General features: G+C 48.9%; 1 protein-coding gene across 4 annotated transcripts in view; it reads left to right on the plus strand.

Annotated features, from left to right (window-relative positions):
• AMPD2 (adenosine monophosphate deaminase 2) overlaps positions 1 to 22,224 on the plus strand; it is a 274,354-nt gene that overhangs the window by 109,446 nt on the left and 142,684 nt on the right. The window contains exon 1 of one of the 4 annotated variants that reach the window (XM_040424080.1): positions 20,504 to 20,646. The exons of 2 other annotated variants lie outside the window; for them this stretch is intronic. The gene's annotated coding sequence lies outside the window, so the exon portion shown is untranslated. Of the gene's footprint in view, positions 1 to 20,503; positions 20,647 to 20,782; positions 20,924 to 22,224 lie in introns of those variants that run through there. One more of the 4 variants, XM_040424079.1, reaches the window with a different exon arrangement.

A 22,224-nucleotide genomic window follows, 5' to 3' on the forward strand; every position in this document is an offset into this window, starting at 1 on the left:
ATCCGTAAAAATCATGCGGACGTCTGAATGGAGCCTTACAGGGGAGTGATCAATGACAGGGGGGTGATCAGGGAGTCTATATGGGGTGATCACCCCCGTCATTGATCACCCCCCTGTAAGGCTCCATTCAGACGTCCGCATGATTTTTACAGATCCGATCCATGTATCAGTGGATCCGTAAAAATCATGCGGACGTCTGAATGGAGCCTTACAGGGGAGTGATCAATGAAAGGGGGGTGATCAATGACAGGGGGGTGATCAGGGAGTCTATATGGGGTGATCAGGGGTGATCAGTGGTTCATAAGGGGTTAATAAGTGACAGGGGGGGTGTAGTGTAGTGTAGTGGTGTTTGGTGCTACTTTACTGAGCTACCTGTGTCCTCTGGTGGTCGATCCAAACAAAAGGGACCAACCAGAGGACCAGGTAGCAGGTATATTAGACGCTGTTATCAAAATCTAATATACCTGTTAGGGGTTAAAAAAATCACATCTCCAGCCTGCCAGCGAACGATCGCCGCTGGCAGGCTGGAGATCCACTCTCTTACCTTCCGATCCTGTGAACGCACGCGCCTGTGTGCGCGCATTCACAGGAAATCTCGCGTCTCGCGAGATGACGCATATATGCGTTACTCTGCGCCAGGCTGCCGCCTCCGGAACGCGATCCTGCGTTAGGCGGTCCGGAGGCGGATAAAGAAGTTTTATCATATTGCTAAACCTAGGGCCGAAGCCCATCTTATGAAGCACTCTCAACAGAAACCCCCATTCAACTCTATCAAAGGCCTTAGAGGCGTCTATAGATAAAATAGATCGTGAGGCCCCTCCAGATGTCTGTAAATTAGCAAAAAGACGATGTAGATTATAATGGGTCCCTTTATTAGGCATAAAACCATTTTGGTCTGGATGTATAATAGATGTCATGACGCTAGATAGCCTCATAGCTAGGATTTTAGACAGGAGTTTGACTGTGTTATCTGTGTTAAGAAGAGAAATAGGTCTATATGACCACAAGTCATTAGGGTCTTTACCCTTCTTTAATATCACTGTAATCACGGCCTTTGTCATTGTTTCTGGAAGGGATCCTTCCTTTCTTGAATCAGGGCCGTTTTTAACGGATCCGTTCTTTGTTTCAGTAGTGTTTCCGGTTCCGTTCCGTTTTTCTGTATGGCATATACAGTATTCAGTAATTACATACCAAAAATTGGGCTGGGCATAACATTTCCAATAGATGGTTCCACAAAAACGGAACGGATACGGAAGACATACGGAGTACATTCCATATGTGTTCCGTTTTTTTTTTGTGGACCCATTGACTTCAATGGAGCCACGGAACGTGATTTGCGGGCAGTAATAGGACAGGTTCTATCTTCGAACGGAACGGAAAAATTTAAATACGGAAACAGAATGCACACAGAGTTTTTTTTGCTGACCCATTGAAATGAATGGTTCAGTATAAGTAACGCTAGTGATGGACGAACATCGGCCGGGACAGTTCGCGAACCCGATCAAATGTTCGCGAATCGCAAGTTCGCGGCGGGCCCCATTCACTTTAATGGCAGGCGAACCTGAAAAAACTTCAGCTCATATTTGCAGCCAGCAAACACTTACTAGAAGTACACAAATGTCCCACAACATGGACAGTTATATACCACAGGGGGATCATTGGCAAAAATTCCCACAAAAAATATGTATTTTAATCAGGGGCCATTTTTATGCGTCTTAGGCTGCATGCACACGACCGTATGTGTTTTGCGGTCCGCAAAAAAAAAAAACGGATGACATCCATATGCCATCCTTTTTTTTTTTTACGGATCCATTGTAACAATGGCTAAAACAGACAAGAATAGGACATGTTCTATTTTTTTTTGCGGGGCTACGGAACGGACATACTGATGCGGACAGCACACGGTGTGTTGACCGCATTTTTTGCGGACCCATTGAAATGAATGGGTCCACATCCTATCTGCAAAAAAACGGAACGGAAACAAACAACGTTTGTGTGCATGTAGCCTTAAAGGGAAACTCTAAAAAATGTGGAGCCTAGAAAATTTTTATTTCCTATCGGTTTGATGTATACAAATGTGCAGCACTCCACGTTTTTGTATCTTGCAGAGTCTATCAAAAAAATGCATACGTTAACGTACATTTTTTTTCTACCATGGAACTGTATAGTGAACGGACGCCACTGTATGGTATCAGTCTGAGGCATCTGTTAATGTATAAATTTTTGGTATGCATTAAATGGATTGCTAAAATAGGATGTGAACCCAGCCCTAGTGTCAGAATAAGAACCAATACACATCCGAGCAGAGTGGCGGAGAGGGGAGGCCGCCATGTACTGGCAGAGCGCTAACTGGTTCTGGTGGTCATGGATGAGAACTGTGTTTCCCAAGGATCATTTTCTACTGGGAAATACAGGGCATAGTATAATACACTAGAATCTATATAATCTAAAGATATTAGCCCTACCCCCGAATAATAATACAATTAGGTGATCATTTATTATATAGAAATACGTCTATGTTAGGCGTATTTCTGACACAGAAATCTGCACCGCAATCTGCATATTTTTCCCGCTCATGCCAGGTCTAAAAACGGATGGCATGAGCAGGGAAAGGGATACAGTTATGGCCATCCAGATATTGGATACCACCGCCATACATTGACCGGATAACACCTCTGTACAGTGGCCGGATAACACCGCCATACTGTGACCGAATAAAAGAGGGCACAGTACAGGGAATGACTAGGGGCACTGCACAGGGTGTGGTAAGAGGGCACAATGCAGGGTATAAGGGGGCACAGTACGGGGTGAGGAGCACAGTACAGGGTTGGGGGCACAGTTACATGACCCTGTGACATTAGGTCCTCATGGTGAATGCGTTTTATAGGCCACCATAATAAGAGGCAGAGGAGTGAGACAAGGCTGTGATTATGTGGCTAGACATAAAAAATGTAACTGTCGGCCAGTACAGGCCCCAAAAATTAGGCAATAGGCATTCACCTGACAGCACAGAACTTTGTATTGTGTGGCTGGGGGTACATTAGGCGGTCACAGGATAAATATGTAACTGTCGGCCAGTACAGGCCCCAAAAATTAGCCAATAGGCATTCACCTGACAGCAAAGAACTTTGGATTCTGTGGCTGGAGGTAGGGGTGGGCGATATGCACAATATGAATTTGAGCAACGATACAGATTTTGTCTATATCGCATATATCGCCGGACCACGATATGAATACGGAGCGGTAGTAAATTGAAGAAGCTTTTCACTCACCACTCCGTGGCCTCCCGACTCCGCAGTCCGCATCGCGCTGTACTGACCAGGGCCTGGCGTGCACACAGCGTCAGCCCACTGGTTGACGCTGTGTGTGTTGACGCTGTGTGTGACGTCAGGTCCCACCCAATGCATGCTGGGAAGAAGTCGCGACACCTGCGGACTCCATCAGCCAGCTGCTGCCGAGCACCCTGCAGGAAAGGTAAGTATAATAACAGCGATTCTTCTGGGGGGGCTGGAGGATCGGGGGGGGGGGGGGATCTATTTGCAAAGGATGGCCATGGGGCTGATCTGATGGCACTGGCTCTGGGGGACATGTCTGATGATGGCAAATGCCATGGGGCTGATGGCACTGGCTCTGGTGGACATGTATGATGATGGCAGTTGGCAAATGCCATGGGGCTGATGGCACTGGCTATGAGGGAGATGTATTATGATGATGGCAAATGCAATGGGGCTGATGGCACTGGCTCTGAGGGACATGTATGATGATGATGGCAAATGCCATGGGGCTCTGGCTCTGAGGGACATGTATGATGATGATTGGAAGATGTGCTTTAACTGCAGACTGTCAGCTTTAATTTGAGGGTATTTACATCCAAATCAGGTGAACGGTGCAGGAATTACAACAGTTTGCATATGTGCCTCCAACTTGTTAAGAGACCAAATGTAATGGGACATAATAATAATCATAAATCAAACTTTCACTTTGTAATACTTGGTTGCAAATCTTTTGCAGTCAATTACAGCCTGAAGTCTGAAACGCATAGACATCACTAGACGCTGGGTTTCATCCCTGGTGATGCTCTGCCAGGCCTCTACTGCAACTGTCTTCAGTTCCTGCTTGTTCTTGGGACATTTTTCCTTCAGTTTTGTCTTCAGCAAGTGAAATGTATGCTCAATCAGATTCAGGTCAGGTGACTGACTTGGCCATTGCATAACATTCCCCTTAAAAAAACTATTTGGTTGCTTTTGCAGTATGCTTTGGGTCATTGTCCATCTGCACTGTGAAGCGCCGTCCAATGAGTTCTGAAGCATTTGGCTGAATATGAGCAGATAATATTGCCCGAAACACTTCAGAATTCATCCTGCTGCTTTTGTCAGCAGTCACATCATCAATAAATACAAGAGAACCAGTTCCATTGACAGCCATACATGCCCACGCCATGACACTACCCCCACCATGCTTCACTGATGAGGTGTTATGCTTAGGATCATGAGCAGTTCCTTTCCTTCTCCATACTCTTCTCTTCCCATCACTCTGGTACAAGTTGATCTTGGTCTCATCTGTACATAGGATGTTGTTCCAGAACTGTGAAGGCTTTTTTAGATGTCGTTTGACAAACTAATCTGGCCTTCCTGTTTTTGAGGCTCACCAATGGTTTACATCTTGTGGTGAACCCTCTGTATTCACTCTGGTGAAGTCTTCTCTTGATTGTTGACTTTGACACACATACACCAACCTCCTGGAGAGTGTTCTTGATCTGGCAAACTGTTGTGAAGGGTGTTTTCTATACCAGGGAAAGAATTATTCGGTCATCCACCACAGTTGTTTTCCGTGGTCTTTTGGTGTTGCTGAGCTCACCGGTGCGTTCTATCTTTTTAAGAATGTTCCAAACAGTTGTTTTGGCCATGCCTAATGTTTTTGCTATCTCTCTGATGGGTTTGTTTAGTTTTTTCAGCCTAATGATGGCTTGCTTCACTGATAGTCACAGCTCTTTGGATCTCATCTTGAGAGTTCACAGCATCACATTCGAAATGCAAATTGCCCACTTGAAATGAACTCTGGACCTTTTATCTGCTCATTGTAATAGGGATAATGAGGGAATAACACACACCTGGCCATGGAACAGCTGAGAAGCCAATTGTCCTATTACTTTTGGTCCCTTAACAAGTGGGAGGCGCATATGCAAACGGTTGTAATTCCTACACCGTTCACCTGATTTAGATGTAAATACCATCAAATTAAAGGTGACAGTCTGCAGTTAAAGCACATCTTGTTTGTTTCATTTCAAATCCATTGTGGTGGTGTATAGAGGCAAAAATTTTAGAATTGTGTCGATGTCCCAATATTTATGGACCTGACTGTATATCGCAATATATATCGCATATCGCACATACTTCAAATTATATCACAATATAGATTTTAGGCCATATCGCCCACCCCTAGCTGGAGGTACATTAGGCGGTCACAGGATAAATATGTAACTGTCGGCCAGTATAGGCCCCAAAAATTTGTCATTCAACGGACATAAAAGGCCTTTTATGCCGCTGTATTTACCTAAGACAGGGACCATGATTTGTTCTGGGTGGTGGCGGATATTTGTGGGCTGTCATGAGGAAATTCAATCAAACGTGGTCGTCACATGTGTTGAATTCCTCAGAGATCCATGCCTCATTAATTTTTAGAAATGTGAGGTAGTCCACACTGTCGTGAGCTCGGCAAGTGAGCCTATCGGTAACGATCCTCCCTGCTGCGCTGAACGTCCTTTCAGACAGGACGAGGGTTAAGCCAACAGTTTCATGGCAAATTGTGCCAGCTCTGGCCACAGGTCAAGCCTGCACACTCAGTAGTCAAGGGGTTCATCTCTTCTCAGAGCGTCCACATCGGCCGTTAACCCGATGTAGTCGGACACCTGTCGGTCTAGGCGTTCCCTGAGGCTGGATCTGGAGGACGTCTGTCGATAGGTTGGCTGCAAGAATGATCTCATATCCGAAGTCACCAACACATCTTCAAACCGTCCTCTTCTTTCATGCGGGGAAGGATTGGTACCCGCAACGGTTTCTCTGTGAGTGGAAATTCCTCTGCCAGCGCCTGCAAAAGCAGAATGCAGCATTTCTCGAAGCAAGGCCTGGAAGTGCTGCATTCTGACAGCCCTCTGTGATGGTGGTAACATTTCCGCCATTTTGTGTTTGTACCGGGGGTCTAAGTACGTTGCCACCCAGTACAGGTCCTTGCCCCTTTATGCTTTTTATACGGGGGTCTCTCTTCAAACACTGGAGCATGAAGGCCCCCATTTGCACTAAACTGGAAGCGGTGGAGTGGCCTGGCTCCTGCTCATCATCCAGGATAATGTCATCCTCGTTCTCCTCCCCCCAGCCACGGACAACACCAGGGATCCCAGAAACGTTTAAAGCATGCTCTTCTTGCTCCTCCTCCACCCTGGCACCATCCTCCTCAGACTCCTGTTGTTGACTTGTCTCAGATGGAGTAGCCCCCCTGGAAATAATCCAGCATTTACGACTTCCTCATCTTCCTGCTCCTCGACGGCTTTATCAATAACACAATGTAATGCACACTCCAGAAAGAAGGCGTAAGGTACGATGTCACTGATGGCGCCCTGGCTGCGACTGACCAGTTTGGTGATCTCATCAAATGGCCGCAGAAGTCTGCATGCGTTGCACATGAGCAGCCACTGGCGCAGTGAAAAAAAAACAATCTCCCCAGAACCTGTCCTGCCGCAGAGTTCGTACAGGTAGTCGTTAACTGCATGTTTCTGCTGGAGCAGCCTATCAAGCATACACAAGGTGGAGTTCCATCGCGTCGGGCAATCACAAATCAGACGTTTGACGGGCAGATGGTGTTGCTGCTGAATGTCAGCAAGGCGAGCCATGGTCGTGTAAGATCTTCTAAAATGGCCAGAGATTTTCCTGACCTGCCGCAAGACGTCCTGGACCCTGGGGTATTTGGCAACGAATCGCTGCATGACTAAGTTCAGGACATGTGCCATGCACGGCACATGTGTCATTTTGCCCTGTTTCAGCGCGCTCAGCAGATTGGCACCGTTGTCGCACACCTCTTTACCAACTGTCAAATTGAGCAGGGTTAGCCACTGATCAGCCTGTGACCGCAAAGCTGAAAGGAGTGCAGGACCGGTGTGGCTCTTGGCTTCCAGGCACAACAGATGCAGCACAGCATGGCAACGTCTCACCTGGCACGTCGAACAGGTTCTGGGGAGCTTGGGGGGTCCAGCAGAAGAGACGGTAGCAGCAGAAAAGGAGGAGTCGGCCGAGGAGGAGAGGGAGGATGGAGTAGGAGGAGCAGAGGAAGAGGCAGGCCTGCATGCAATCTGTGGCAGTAACACCAAATCTACATGGGTGCCACGGGTTGCATGCTTGGCGGCCGTCAGAAGGTTCACCCAGTGGGCAGTAAAAGTTATGTACTTTCCCTGCCCATGTTTGCTAGACCAAGTGTCTGTGGTCATATGTATCTTGGCACCGACACTGTGTGCCAGAGATACATTCACTTGCTGCTGAACGTGGCCATATAGCTCTGGGATGCCCTTCTGGGAGAAATATTTCCTTCCGGGGACCTTCCATTGCGGTGTTCCAATGGCCACAAATTTTCTAAAGGCCTCCGAGTCCACCAGTTTATATGGCAGTAGTTGGCGGGCTAGCAGTTCTGACAAGCCAGCGGTCAGCCGTTGGGCAAGAGGGTTATCTGGCGTTATCATCTTTTTTCGCTCAAACATTTGGGGGAAGGAAACCTGCCTTTTGCCAGATGAAAGTGACGACGGCACGGTGGAATGGAGGTCAACTGAGAGGAGAAGGAAAAGAGGCAGGACGGGGAGCACCTGGAGTGTGGCTTTGTGGGTTCTGACGGTTTTGCTTCCACTGGACTCGGTGATGGGAGGCCAGGTGCCTTCTTAAGGCGGTCGTCCCTAGGTGAGTGTTGGGCTTACCGTGACTTATGCATTGACAGCACAGGCTGCAGATGGCATCACTATTGTCAGCATCGGATACGTTAAAAAAAGCCCACACTGCGGAGCCATGTGTCGGCGTCCTGGGAGCGCCAGATGTGACCGTGCATGGTGGATGGCTCGTTCCAGATACATTAGCAGTCTGCTTTCTGCCTCCTGTGCACTGTAAGTTCTGCCTGCTTCTCCTCCCTATCTGCTGCTCCGTCTCTCCCTCTGAACTCCCCTCCTCTTCCTCTCTTGTGGGCACCCACGTGATGTCATCGACATGTCATCATCGGATTCGTCACCTTCACCACCACTGACATTAGAGATCTCGGAGTAGGCAGCAACAGCAGGGACCACCCTCCTTGGGCTGATCTGGGTACCGTCGTCAGACTGTGTGGCGACCGTTGATACCTCCTTCCTGATCCGATGCCAATAATGGGTGCGCATCGGTAAGGTCTTGTAATGGATGGGAAAATAATTCCTGCGGAGGGGATATGGTGGTGGTGGTGTCTTTGGGGGTGCACACAGCAGAGAGTGAAGAGGGTGCAGATAGAGAGGATGAGGAGGGTGCAGAAGTGGAAGGCTGAGTGAGCCACTCAACCAAGTCTGGTGCGTCCTTTGACGTAATTGCATGCACCTTCTGCAACTTCCCACTTAGGCTGCGGCTTGCGGACCCGACGAGAATCAACAATTTTGGATATTTGAAACTCTAGATTACCATCCACAACAACAGGAGGAGGTGGCAGCGGTGATGGTTCTAGAGGTGGAACATATTTCTTGAGTAACGACTTATGGAAGACGTTATGGATTTTAAAAGTCTGAGGTAGCTCCAGGCGAAAAGCCACGGGGTTAATGATGGCTACTATTTTGTAAGGGCCAATGAACCTAGGACCCAGTTTCCAAGAGGGAACCTTTAATTTAATATTCCTAGTAGAACCACACATAGTCATTCACTCCTAGGTCCGGACCTGGCGACTGTCTCTTATCAGCCATGCATTTATATTTACCTCCCATATTTTTCAAGTTAGCTTGCACCTTTCTGCCATACCGATGAAAGAGATGATGAAAACCGTTCCTCTTCGGGAACCCCAGAAGACCCCCCCTCTTTGAAAGTACAGAATTGGGGATGAAAACCATATGCACCAAGAAATGGTGACTTACCAGTAGATTCCTGACGGCGATTATTTATGGCAAACTCGGCTAACGGTAAATATGATGACCACACCTCTTGGTTTTCAGACACAAAACATCTTAGATATGTCTCAATGTTTTGGTTGGTACGCTCAGTCTGTCCATTCGACTGAGGATGGAAAGCTGAGGAAAAGGACAAGTGTACCCCCAAACGGGAACAAAAAGCTTTCCAAAACTTAGAAATAAACTGGGTTCCCCGATCCGAAACAACATCGGAAGGGACCCAGTGAAGCTTCACGATTTCACTGATGAATACCTGAGCAAGAGTCTTAGCATTAGGTAGTGCGGGTAACGCAATGAAGTGTACCATTTTGCTAAACCTGTCCACTACTACCAAGATAACTGTTTTACCCGCAGACAAAGCTAAGTCAGTGATAAAATCCATTGACAGATGTGTCCATAGCCTATTGGGAATGACAAGTGGCAATAAAGACCCTGCAGGACGTGTATGAGAGACTTTCGCGCGCGCACAAGTAGAACAAGAAGACACAAAATCCATTACATCCTGACGCAACCTTGGCCACCAAAAACGACGACACAATAGCTCCAAGGTTGCTTTACTACCCGGGTGCCCAGCAAGTGCCGAATTATGATGTTCCTTTAATAATTCGAGACGCAGGTTCAACGGTACAAACAATTTCTCTGAGGGGCAAGAGACCGGGGCTTCCCCCTGGGCCTCTAACACCTTCCCCTCCAGAACAGAGTGTACCGCAGAGACAACCACTCCTCTTTGTAGAATCGGTATCTATCAAATTTACTCCTGCTCCACTGTCTAGGAAGAAAGAAATAGTCTCTGTCTTAACACCAAAAACAACAACCGCTGGCAACACAAATTGCGATGTTCGTATGGAGGAAACGTATACCCCCCGGCTGACATCCTCCACACAGCCTAGGGTTAGTAGTTTTCCGACGGTCTTTTGTTTTTGAGGAAGGAAGGACAGACATTAATAAAATGACCCCTCTCCCCACAGAAAAAACAAACCCCACGCCTACGGCGAGCCTCAGGAGGATGGACCTGACGAGTAGTTCCTCCTAGCTGCATAGGCTCGTCTAAGTCCGTACAGACTGACTGCTGCTTGGGAGGGGTTACCAATTGCTCCGTTTTTTTCAATCTGTCCCTAAGACGTCTATCTATTCTGATAGCAAGGGACATAACCGCATCAAGGGAAAAGGGAGTCTCATACAGCGCAAGTGCATCCTTAATCCTTTCGGATAACCCAGAGCAGAACTGACTCCTGAGAGCCGGGTCGTTCCACTGGGTATCCGTAGCCCACCTACGGAACTCTGAGCAATACTCCTCTACTGGCCGCTCTCCCTGTAGGAGTCTCCGTAATTTTGATTCAGCCAGTGCGACTCGGTCAGGGTCGTCATATATGAGACCCAAGGCCCCAAAAAATTCATCCACTGACCGGAGAGCCTGGGAATCAGCGGGTAAAGAGAACGCCCAGGATTGCGGGTCCCCCTGAAGCAGGGAAATAACAACCCCCACCCGCTGTTCCTCATTACCAGAGGAGTAAGGGCGCAACTTAAAATATAATTTACAGGCCTCACGGAACGTCACAAATTTGTCCCTTCCCCCAGAAAATCTGTCAGGAAGAGCAACCTTGGGTTCTGCAACAACCTGGTTACCTGTAGCAACCGCTGGGCTTGCGGTCTGTTGTAATTGCTGCTGTTGCTGGAGGACCGACGCCTTCAATCCTGCCACCTCCAAAGACAGGCCTTGAAGTTGCTTTGACAAAGCAGCAATTGGATCCATACTGGATTCTAAGTAGGTAGAAAGAAAAAGGTTTTTTTTTTTTTTTTGTTTTTTTTACCTACACAAAATAAGGGCCAGATATAATGTAATGACCGGCGTCACGCAAAGGGAGGGAAATGGGAAGGCCCTGTCCAAGGGAGAGGGAAAGATGGTGACCCCTGACTCACCTTGCGGCTGGCACCTGACTGTCCTGGCGTCCCTAGACGGGTTCCTCACCCGTACGCCGATCACGTGCCTAAACCCTGGCTTTCCCTAAGATGAGCCCTATGTAGTGAACGGGGCGGTGGGATCACTAGTCCGCACCACTGACACTAAGAGGAAAACACCAAGGAGAGGACAGACAATACAGACAAACATATAATCCCAGGTGGGCGACAACAGCAGACCACCAAGGTCCAACAGGGATCCGGAGGGTAACGTTCTGGAACAACAACCAGGGAACACAGCTACACAGCTCCAGTGGGTCAGTATAGAAGTCCAGGCAGGAAGCTCTATATCTGGCAACCAGAGAAGTGGGAGATGGGAATATAAGGAGGTTGGGAGTGCTGGACAAGAAACAGCTGAGGAGAAGGAGCTACGGATCCCTGAGTGAGCCAAAAAGGGTTGCAAGGCAAACCCAGAAAGCTACCATAAAGAAACAGCACAATCTTTCTACATAGAGCGCGCAGCCACCCGCTGCGACTTCCTGACCCCGGGTATAACGGAGTCAGGTGTGGCTCTTGACACCCTCGTGACAATCATGTTTTAGTGTTTCCATAGTCTAAGAGCCATAGTTTTTTTCAGTTTTGGGGCGATTATCTTGGGTAGGGTATGATTTTTGCGGGATGAGATGACGGTTTGATTGGTACTATTTTGGCGTACATGCAACGTTTTTGATCACTTTTATTACCTTTTTTGGGAAGTAAGGTGGGCAAAATGTCAATTTCCTCATAGTTTTTCTTATTTTATTTTTATGGCGTTCACCGTGCGGGGAAAGTAACATGACCGTTTTATAGATCAGGTCGTTACGGACGCGGCGATACCAAACATGTGTAGGGAATTTTATTTTTTTAATTTTTAATCCGTGATAAATGTTTGTTTTTTTTGACCCAGACCCACTTGGTTCTTGAAGATCCAGTGGGTCTGATGTCTGCATAATACAGTACAGTACAATATATAGTGTACTGTACTGTATTTTACTTACACTTTGTCTGAACAGATCTATGCCTTTAGCACAGATCTGTTCAGCACCATGGACAGCAGGATGCCTGAGAAGGCGTCCTGTTGCCATGGGAACCTTCCCCGTCTGCTCAGTTGTGGTCACAACTGCGCAGACGGGTAAGGAGGGGGGCTCACTACCTCTGTGACCCCATCCTGTCGGGGGGCTGCAGAGGTACAGCAGCCCCCCGATGGGAGAGGGAGGGAGCCCCCTCTTACCGTACGGACCGCGGTATGGAAAGGGTTAAACGGCTGACATTGCATCACAGATGTCAGCCGTTTATACCAGAGTATAAACGTTTATACCAGAGCAATGTGCTGACACTCTGGTATAACCACTGTACACCAATGATTATTCAAGAGGAGGCGGGCGGGGGATCGCGATCCCGCCTGCCGCGCCGCCCGAATCCCGCACCGCCCGCAACACCCCCCTGCACCACCCGCCGCCATAAAATCATTCGGGGGTGCAGGGAGGGTGAATAAAACTCTATTTGGGGCATTTTAAAGTTTGATCCCCGCGGTCAGGGATTGCGGGGATCAGAATCGGCAGCGCCGCAATCTCATTTTAAACTCATGACGTATCGGTACGTCATGGGTCCTTAAGGACTCGGGAAACATGCCGTATCGGTACGTCATGCGTCCCTAAGGGGTTAAAAGTGCTTCAGGCATCTGCTTTTGCATTTGTGAACACTCATATTTTCCCATTGCGAAAAACCAGCAGTAGTCCCCTATCATGTTGGGATTCCAGCGGCCTTGATACCTGTTCTCCATTGTAGAAATACCTTTATGGAACCGCTCTCCATGTTCGTCACTTACGTGTCCCAAATTGGGTGGGAAAAAGTCAAGATGGGAATGTAAGAAATGCACTTTCAATGACATTCGGCAGCCAAGTTGTTCATATGCTGTAAGCATGTTGTCTACTAATTCAGCGTAGTTTACAGCTCCTCTGTTCCCAAGGAAGTTCTGCACTACTAGCACAAATGCATCCCAAGCTACAAGACGCACTCGCTTTGTCAGATTCTTGCGCTGATCATAAGTATTTGCCACATATGTAGCAGAAATTGTCTGGATCGTTAACACATTTGCGTTTATCCATCTTAAGTTTCAAAACTGATAGCACTATAACAAATCACTTTATCAAAATCTTCCTTATATACTTTCTGCTGACATCAGCCTGAGTGCGTCCGGACAGGTCTGGACATGTCCATTGGAATATCTCCAATATAATGCATTAATATTATAACTGAATAGGCTTTTCATGTACCTAAAATCTAGACGTGTCAGGCAAATTCCGAGTTCATATTTGAAATCAGCGCGCTCATTTTAGTATAAATCACATGTTTTTCTCTCAGTAGCAAAATTATTTACCATGTCTTGTATTGGAAAAATGGGAAAACATTCTCTGTGGGGTAAAATTGGAAAAAAAAAAAATGAACCCACAATTCAGCCAACGTTTTTTGGGTTTTGACATGACAGCGTTCACTGTGTACTAAAAATAACATGACGGCCTTATTCTGCAGCTCAAGATGAATACGGCGATACCAAACGTGTGTAGTTTTTATTTTGTTTTATTACTTAAAAAAAAAAAACTTTTGAAAAATCTACATTTTCTTTGTAACGCTATTTTCTCACAGCCATAATAATAAAAAAATATTCTTCAGTCTACAGAGCTGCATGAGAGCTTGTTTTTTGTGGAACAAACTACTTTTTATTGGTACCAATTTTGTGGTATGTACAACTTTTTGATCACTGTTAGGGCTCGTTCACACGACCGTGTGCCTTCTGCAATTTGCGGAACGGAACAAGAGGCCATTATAGAAATGCCTATTCTTGTCCGCAAAACGGACAAGAAAAGGACATGCCTCATAATTTTTGCGGGGCCACGGAACTGAGCAACGGATGCGGACAGCACACAGATTGCTGTCCGCATCTTTTGCGGACCCACTGAAATGAATGGTACCGTATGCGGAACGCAGGAAACGTCCCGTATACGGAACCCAAAATATGTTCGTGTGAACGAGCCCTTAGGCTACTTTCCAGCAAAGGATCTCAATACCGGAATTTTTCTGTTTTTATGACACAGAACCGCAGCTTACAGCAGTTTTGTGTCCAGTCACGAAACGGAATGCTGCCGCAACGGAGGACATCCTGATGCATCCTGAACCAATCTCTTTCCATTCAGAATGCATGAGCACGAAACAGAAACGTTTTTTCCAGTATGGAGACCCTCTGCCGGATCTCAATATCAGGAAAAGGAGATTTTTGTATAACTTACCAGTAAAATCTCTTTCTCGCTCTTCATTGGGGGACACAGGAACCGTGGGTATAGCTATGTCCTCTAGGAGGCGTTGACACTAGATAAAGCTGTTAGCTCCTCCCCTGGCAGCTATACCCCCTCCAGCCTGGAGAGAGAGCTTCCGTTTGTGCACAAGCAGTAGGAGAAGCAAGCCAACCAAAAAAAAACATGGAACACCAACCATGCCAAAAGGCCCAACGGGGTTCAAAACCAGCAACTGCCACAACTGTGGCCGAACAACAATACTGGGTGGGTGCTGTGTCCCCCAATGAAGAGCGTGAGAGAGATTTTACTGGTAAGTTATACAAAAATCTACTTTTCTCGCCCATATTCATTGGGGGACACAGGAACCATGGGACGTCCAAAAGCAGTCCACAGGGAGGGAAAAACCACAGACCCATGTAAGCAATCGTCCCTGCAGGCATCTAAGAAACTGCCACCTGCAAGACCATGCGGCCTAAGGCAGCCTCCGCCGATGCAAAAGTATGCACTTGGTAAAAGTTTGTGAATGTGTGTAAGGAGGACCAAGTATCCGCCTTACACAATTGTGCAGCCGAAACACGATTCCTCCGAGCCCAAGATGCGCCCACCACTCTGGTGGAGTGAGCCATGACACCTAAGGGCGGAACCCTGCTTCGGGCGCGGTATGCTTCAGCAATTGCAGACCGGATCTAGTGGCGATCGCCGCCTTGGAAGCCGCCAATCCCTTTCGAGGACCCTCTGGAATGACAAAAAGGGGCCCGTACGGCGGAAGGGACCGGAGGCTGCTAAATAGATCTTCAGAGCTCTGACAACGTCCCTGATTGTAGAAAGCACAGGACCGTGGGAGAGAAAAACGAAGTGGCGGAAAATTTCGGCTTTCACAGAAAACCAGGAAGGACCTCCAGGTCCCATAATAGATCACGGACGATGCAGGCTTGCGGATGACATCCGTCGAAAAACCTCTTCGAGTCAGAATGGCGGTTTTAATAGCCACGTCGGCAAACAAAGAGACCTTAAATACTGATGGAAGACGGATGGACTCTAAAAGAAGGTAATCTCTGAGTGGCAGTGACTAAGGACGTCTCCTAGAAGGAGAACGAGGTCTGCGTACCACGTGCAACGGCCAATCCCCGGGGCGACTAGGATAGTCGGAATACCCTACATACTGATCTTCCGTAGAACCCTGGGTAGGAGGGGGAAGGGGGGAAAACGTAAAGGAGGGAGAACCCCTGCCAAGGGGAGAACAGGGCGTCCAAGCTTCCGAGTGAGTCTCGAGGCCATCAAGTCCCCGTCCAGGCGACTCCAACGCAGACAGATCACCTCGAACACCTTCCGCAGTCCAGGAATACAGAAGGGAGAGGCCGGCAACCATTCTGTTCGAGGAGGAAGAAGAAATAGAAAGGGTGTTCCATTCCATGAATAGAACGTTTATCAGCGTGGCAAGACGTGACAGCAACCCCACTGTGTCTGGCGTGGGGAGTCTCGTAGTCTACCCCCGGAATGGGCGGTGGAAAGTATGATCACCAGAGGGTTGACGTGACCTAGACATTAGTCATGTCTTAAGAGAGGTAATGTAGATACAGGTAGCACACCCAGGGCCAAAGGAAAGGATCCACCTGTAGAAGGAGAGATGTGGAGTGCGCCACAGCCCACCAGCCGGGTCTGGAAATAGAAGGCCACAAAAGAATACCCCGTGCAAATTCAGATGCAGCCAGGGATTTAGTGGCTGTGCCAAAAACTCAGACTGAGGAGGAAGCCAAGCAAGGGGAGCCACAACTGTATCGCTAGCCCATACCCCAGCGGAGGAGGGGGCCACACCGCAGAGGCCACCAATTCAGTGCTAGAAGAATCTGCCACATGAGGAAGGAGCTGTGCAGTAAGAACCATAGTATGTAGTGGTAACGCAAATACCACTCCCCCAGTAGTAGCCAGCGCCTGCCCCGTCGGCGCAAAACTGAGGGGGAGGCCTGAGGCTATCCCGTAGAAGCCATGGCACCATACTGCCCCAGTTAAGTAGAGCTAGCCTCTAACACTTTACCTTGGAAGGGCTCTGAACAGGAGCAACAGCAAGCTAGCATCAGGGTACAACCCCCAGCTGAGGGGGATTACAGAGTCAGTGAACACTCGAATGGAACGTACTCCCCATATTATGCGCAATGGCGTATTCATGAGAACAGTATCATGACCGACTGGAACCGAGGAGGCCCATGGAGATGGGACACATAAGTGTTGCAGGCAACCCCTCTGGGAGGACAGAGGATGTCACAACCATGCTCCAAACCAGCACCGAAAGATAAGAAGGATACAATGGGGAAACAGCTACCGTATCCACTGGCGGCACCCATACACCACTAGATGCAGAGCACCGGCACCCGCGGGTATCGACTGTTGCCACGCCCCACTGTGAAAGATGCTAAAACATCTAGAGCCAAGGCGTAGTTGAACTGCAGCAACCCAAGATGCTTAGGTATTCCCCTGTAAGCGGATCACTTGTGGAAGGGGGTAATGCAACAGGAAGCAGGGCGGTAGGAGAAAGGCTAATGAATACGGCAGGTACAGAACCCAATGGGGATGCAATGCCGCCACCTACTGAAGGGGGGATGCATACGTCAAGCATTGAAAACCAGTGTAACTGTACTTAGTCCACCTATGGCAGGGGACAAAATATAAGCAAGTATTGTATCCCATAGTAGTGTAATTACTCCGCCTATGGAAGCGGTAATGCATACAAGTACTGCTAGCGGAAGTGGCAATGCATACAGCAGGAACTGAATGCAATGGTAGAGAGATTGCGCCGTTTATGGAAGGGAGTAATGCATATGGCAAATCCAGTACCCTGTGAGAGTGCAATTACTCCACCCAAGGAAGGGGTAATGCCTACGGTAAACATTGTAACCAGCTATAAAGCCATAACGCCACCTATGGAAGAGGCTAATGCATACGGTACGTACTGTACCGAGTGGAAATGCGATTCCGTCCCCTATGGAAGGGGGAACGCCTACGGGCGACACTGAAAACAGCGCTCTAGCAGTTAGTTCACCTATGGAAGGAGGTAATGCCTAAGGTGAGCATTGTATGCAGTAATGATGCAATACTCCGCCTGAGGAAAGGGGGTAATGCAGACGACAAGAACTGCTGGCTACCATGGACGCAATCTTGGAAGATTGCAACGGATTCAAGTGAGCCCGAATCACTGATCCCCCCCTCGGACTGAACCTCCCCAGGGATGGGAGGGTGCGTCTGAGCGAGACAGAGGTGACCCGAGGAGAAATGTGTTCTGCTCTGGCCCGCTTGCGCGCAGTTCTACCTCTATGAAACTTGCCCGTGGCAGTTGCAGGCTACGCTGGTGGGGATATATCAAACAAACTACCCAGAGGGTAGAGTGGGAACTAGAGGTCCATCCACCAGATTGCGTAGACGGAGATTTATCAACCAAACGACCCCAGAGGATGGATTGGGAACTTCTAGAGGTTCTCCACTGGATCGCACAGGTGGAGAATTATCAACCAGACGACCCCGGAGGATGGATTGGGAACTTCCAGAGGTTCTGCACTGGATCGCGCAGGTGGAGAATTGTCAACCAAACGGATTAGGAATCCAGAGGTCCTTGTGAAGTGCGCTAGAGAACTATCAACCACACGACCCAGAGGGTGGATTGGAGTACTTCAGCTGTCCTCCCTGGATCTGCGCAGGTGGAGGATTATCAACCAACGACCCTGGAGGGCGGATTGGGAACTATGAGAGGTCCTCCCTTGTCCGTTAAAGGACACGGGCCCAGCCTGGTACCACACAGACAGGGTGGTCCTGCGGTGATGCCCAGCGTCAAGTGGGCAGAGATTCAGAAAGGGGTTAACTGCTTCAACGTAAGGCAAATTGTACTGGAGATAGAACCCCCAGAATATCTGTTGCCGACCTAAAGAGGTGGCTGGCCAGAAAGGGTTAAGCTGCCTTTTAGAGGACCGGGGGCGGGGCCCAGCGGCTTCTTGGGGAGGGAGTGAGGCGGGAAAAATTCACGCCAGAGCGCACCCCCACCCCCGTGGATGAAGCTACGGCCTAGTAAGCCGCGAAGCCGGGGCCTAAGTTTACGCGCACGGCCGACCGGGAGCCTGTTCGTTGGCCAGGGCGCAGAGGGACCTGGAACAGTCAGCGGAAGCGCCCGCTTGTACCCACCAATCGGGGGTGTTCATCCCACCAACCGGGGGCTGGGAAGAGCGCGGGCCGGAATCTCTTGCAGTGCCCGGCCGATCGTCTGGGCGTTAACCCTTCCGGAGCGGTGCCCTCTCCCGGATGCTGGAGGTAGCTGCGGGACCAGCCGGAGATACAACGCTCCTTCACCTGCGCATTACACCAGAATATCTGTTGCCGACCTATATAGTGGAGTGGGGAGCCTCCTCCGCTCCCTTCTCTGCCTGTCCGACCGGTGCATGGTCCCAGTCCGCAGCGGTGCGCTCGGCCTCCCGCTGTGTTTGGTTATTAACCCCTTAAGTGCCCGCGTAGCCACCTAGAGGGGGAGTGAGAGGGGGTCCTGGGCTACAATAAATAAAGTCCCGTGTTAAAACATATATTTCTGAGACTTGATCTATATTCAAGGCACATTACCACCCTGTTAACCCTAGAGAACTATTGCCACCAAAGAGGGAGGGAGGGGGGAGAGGGTTAACATACTTACTTAATCCCGTGTACTCACCTCATCTTCATCCTCTTCGCTTCACCCTCCCTAAGTGGAACCATAAGGTCACCTCTTCCAGCAGGGTCACCTCCTCAGCAGCTAGCACCATAGTAGCAGGAGTCTGGTACGGCGGGAGGGTCTTCTCTTTGGTGGACCTAGGTGACCCTCTGGCTGGCGGGATGCAGGGGAGCGAGGCTGCCCTGGTCCACCTTGTCTTCTTGTGGGGGAGGAGGCAGCGTGGCGGACCAATGCTGGCGTGCTCCCCCAGGAGAACAGGGAGGCGAGGCGACCACTGTTTCCCACCTGAAAAGAAGGAAAAATAAAATAAAAAATCTTCAGGAGCTACCCTGCAGAGCAGAGAGGTCTTGCCTCCTATTGACACTAGAAAAAACGAAAGCTCTCTCTCCAGGCTGGAGGGGGTAAAGCTGCCAGGGGAGGAGCTAACAGCTTCTGCCTAGTGTCAACACCTCCTAGAGGACATAGCTATACCCACGGTTCCTGTGTCCCCCAATGGGCGAGAAAACAACAACGCAAGTATAAAAGTAGCCTTATTCAATTTTTTGGAGCGACAAGGTGACTAAAAAGGTAATTTAAAAACATATTTGAATAGTTCAGACATTTTCGAATGCAGCAGTACTTAATATGGTTATATATTTTAATATGTAAAATTGCAAAAGGGTTGATTTAAACTTTTAATTTTGTGTTGTTTTTTTTCCACTTAATAAATATAAGCTTCCTAGAACTGGGATCTTTTGATGCCTTATTGCCTTCACCCTAATAGAGATTCTGTTAGGTGGAATAGGATTTTGACATGCTCCCTGCTGAGCTGTGTCTTGTGCACAGCTTAGCAGGGAGGTTACTGTGACAGTCCTAGGAAGCCTCAGTAGGGTCCAGGCTGTCATGGTAATTTATCGGAGCCCTACAATTTCACTGTGGGGACTCCGATTGGAAGGCACCTCTGGCTTACCTCACAGATGCCTCAATCACCGCCGCGTATGGAGTGGGCTCACCGCAGCAGCCGGCTCCATATAATTAGGTTATCAGTATCTGATTGGTGGGAGTTTGACACCAGGGACCCCTGCAGATTTACTGTCTAAGGAGGCTCCAGTGAGTGCTGTGGCCTTCTGACAACTTACCCTAGGCCAGTGATGTCACGTTCAAAGGTCACATTTGACATCACATTCATTGGTCACATGGCCTAGGCGCAGCTCAGTCCTATTGAAGTGCATGGGCCTATACTGGGATACCAAGCAGTCGGTATACAATGTAGGCCATTAGTATTAGCGCCAGGATGTGACAGGTCCTCTTTATGGCCGGTCCTGAGGAGGCTATAGGTTTAGAGAACAGGCCCCTGTTGTACCATGGCTGGCATTTCCCAATCCTCTTATCAGTCACACTGCCCAGCTCCTTATCTCCTCCTCTGACCTTGTGTCCTGTCTTATATAAGCATCCAATTTCTTGTGTTGCCCCCTCCTCACTGACTGCACTACGATTAGCACGGTCTCTTCTCACCGTGTAATCAATAGCCCTGTCTCCCTAGCCTGCGTGTCATCCTCTCACAGCCCGCCGGCTGACACGTCTCCTCCCGCACCTCCCCGGTAAGCGTCTCCTTCCGTCCTCTCTACGGCACCGCTCAGATTCTCATTCTGAACTCTATCTCTGTGGCTTTCGATGTGGCAGCTCTCCCTTCCTTTCTCACACAACAGCTCTGCAGCTTCGATCTGGAAGTTCTCCCCCTCTGACTCACCACTTGGTTCAGTCGTAGCCGCTTGTTCTTCTTGCCCCTTTGGGACTGCGGCTTGGACAGTTCCACAGACTTACAGAGCAGAGGGGGAGACAGCCGTCTCTCTGCAGCAGTTCTGGAACAGCTGGACGGTCAGTTGTAAGCACTGGGGAAAGTTGGGGGTGAGGGGAAGATGACAGGACGGATAGAAGGGCAGAGTACGTAAGGTACAGGAGGCAGTGGACGGGGAGTAGAGATAGCTGACGGGGGCAGAAAGTGACTGGACTAAACGGGGCGCTATGTACTAGGAAGGGTTGGGAGGTGCAGAGCTGAAGCGTAGCGCGCGATGCCGCAGGCACTGTTGTCAGAAGTATGGCAGGTTGTCACAGGCAGAAGACACGGGCCCCTGTCATCTGTCATAAGGGGCTGCTGACAGGAAATCGGCCGAGCAGGAACTGACGAGCCGTGTATTAGAAAGGCTGGGAGGGATGCTGGGGACATTTATCTAGACTGTTCAGCCTCCTCAGAGGATTCGGTGCATCTTCCAGCCGGCCATGCAGACTGAAATCTACGGCAGCCTCCTAGTTGTAGATTTCACTGGGGGAAGATAAATGTGCCAGGTCTGCTGCCCTCACCGGGCCCCTTTTTTCAGAATGTGGTGAGGGCAGTGTGGAAATGGGGCTTTTTTACTTCAGAAAACTGGCATGGGGGATGATAAATAACCCCCCATAGTGATTTCATGATCTTAAATGGGTTTTCCAGAGGATAGGTAATAAATGCTTTTAGCCAGAATACTCTTAATTTCTTAACTTCCTGGACAACCCCTTTAAGTGATTTTTATGACTTGATTCAAGCATACGGAAAGCATTTACATTGAGGGCCCCTTTATGGATCTATTGCTGGGTGCAGTAACTGTTTGCATAGACACATAGCTGTGGTTCACCCGATTAAAATGCCGTTTTCCTTTTGTTGATCCGAGGCTCTGTTCTCCAAGGTATAATACTTTTTCTTAATATGCAGATGAGCCCGTTGGTGCAGGGAAGGCGTCACCATTGCTGTTGCTGCACCCAAGCTCCACTCCTTTCTGTGGCCAGGCCCTGAGTGCTTTGATTGACACGGCCAGACAGGGAGAGACCACAGAAAGGAGTGAAGCTTGGGTGCAGCAAGAGCAATGGTGACCCCCCTCATTGCACTAAAGGCCTAATTTGCATATTAAGAAAAAGTATCTTAACTCAGGAACACAGCCTCGGATCAACAAATATAAAACAGCGTTTTAATCAGGTGAACTACAGCTATGTGTCTATACAAACAGCTGGATAGGGAGGTCGCCGGTGACAGATTTGTTTCTGAGACTTTGCAATATAGAATTTCCTTCAAGGCTGTCCGAGTTGATCTGCACACTCCAGAAGCCGTACAGTCAATGAAACCTGAAGGGGCAGAAAGCTCTGAGCAG

This window comes from Bufo bufo, chromosome 3 (assembly GCF_905171765.1).
Source record: "Bufo bufo chromosome 3, aBufBuf1.1, whole genome shotgun sequence".
NCBI lineage: Eukaryota > Metazoa > Chordata > Amphibia > Anura > Bufonidae > Bufo > Bufo bufo.